This window comes from Arachis duranensis, chromosome 6, assembly GCF_000817695.3.
Source record: "Arachis duranensis cultivar V14167 chromosome 6, aradu.V14167.gnm2.J7QH, whole genome shotgun sequence".
Taxonomy (NCBI): domain Eukaryota; kingdom Viridiplantae; phylum Streptophyta; class Magnoliopsida; order Fabales; family Fabaceae; genus Arachis; species Arachis duranensis.
Genome location: NC_029777.3, coordinates 55133006 through 55133284, shown reverse-complemented (window position 1 = coordinate 55133284; position 279 = coordinate 55133006).

The following is a 279-nucleotide window of genomic DNA, read 5'->3' as shown; positions in this document are numbered from 1 at the left end:
TAGCATTTGCAAATGTATATGAAGCTAGGACTCTTCGTTGTTGTTGGTTGTTGTTGGCCCCTTCTCCTGGTTGATTGAGATTCCCTTCCATTTCTTGGAATTCCTCCTCAGATTCTTCCTCTCCAATAACGGTCTTCCCTCTTTCGGCTCTTCTTATTCTTCGAAGAGTTCTTTGGTCAATTTTAGAGAGGACATGGAAAGATCTTCCTGTACCTGACATACAAACACACAACAATAAACACACAGATCCAGAAAACCAATGAAACTTCAATCTATAGC